The sequence below is a fragment of the Tenrec ecaudatus genome, chromosome 3 (assembly GCF_050624435.1).
Source record: "Tenrec ecaudatus isolate mTenEca1 chromosome 3, mTenEca1.hap1, whole genome shotgun sequence".
Classification (NCBI taxonomy): domain Eukaryota; kingdom Metazoa; phylum Chordata; class Mammalia; order Afrosoricida; family Tenrecidae; genus Tenrec; species Tenrec ecaudatus.
Window position 1 is genome coordinate 35,711,036 of NC_134532.1, and position 1,197 is coordinate 35,712,232.

The following is a 1,197-nucleotide window of genomic DNA, read 5'->3' on the forward strand; positions in this document are numbered from 1 at the left end:
ACCTTGTTTTTGGCTTCTTTGTTTCAGTTTTTTTTATTCTTCTGTGCATAGTTTAGTTAGATTGCTTTTGTGATGGAGATCCTCTTTCTTTTGTTTTTAACACTTTTGGGGAGCATTTAATCCACATATACCACAATTCCATAATTCAGCCATCTTAAGCATTCCACAATCATTACCACAATCGATTTCACACTGTCTATTTTCCCACTATGATTAAATCGCCTTTAAAATGACTTTTTAGTCACCTTCAGTTCTAGTCTTCAGTCCCCTCAATCCTTCATTCTTACTCCCCAAGTCCCCTCACCCTCCCCAACTCCGCCAGCCACCCACCCTGACCCCACCCAGACATGCTTGCAGACTCTTGCATGTTATTTCATCTCTAGGCATTCACTCCTTCTGTGCTTCACAAACAGAACCCAACAGAAAAAATAAAGAATAGAAAGGAAATGAAATGGGAATGATTTTTAAAACCTTAGTAATATATAGATAGAAATCAAAACAAGGAGTAAGAAGAAAGGGCCGCCACCAATATTTTAGAGCCAGGGAAGACGTTTCTGTCACGGACCAGCAAGAGATCTTGCGCCTAGAACAGACTCTGGTCGGGTCCAGAGGGAGGTCAGCAGAACAAGACCCCGGGACTCACCTTTGAGCTGAGGAGGCGCAAGGAGTCTCCGGAGGAGGCGCCGCTGTGTGGAAGGAAACGAGGGGGATTAGGAAACCCGCAAAGAGAGAATCGTGGAACTACAAAGCCCCAGACCCCAGCCGGGATCCCCTTTCCCCACAGGGACGCCCACCATGAACCCCAACTAATCCGAAAGCGGGGAAATAGGATGGCCTCGGGGAAACCCGCCCACCTCTCACTAAGAGAAGTGCTGGCAGGGTTCCCGGGGGGAGAAAGGGCGCTTGCACCCAAGCCAGGTGGACTAAAACAGCCTCCGCCCACATACATGTCCCGGAGCCCAGAGCCGCCCACCTGAGAGCACGGCAACAGGGTGCTCAGGCTGTGGGCGCTTCACTGGCACCACGAGCTGAGCAAGGGACAGCGGCAACCTTGCTGGGAGTGGCAGTTCTGGCTAAGACACCGCCACTTCCGGCCCTTTCTGGGCGTGACCCGGAGGGGGAGGAGCTAGCGGGGTCAGGGGGGAGTAGGGTCTCTGCCTTCACTCCTCTCAAGGCAGCTCTTGCCCCACCCATTTC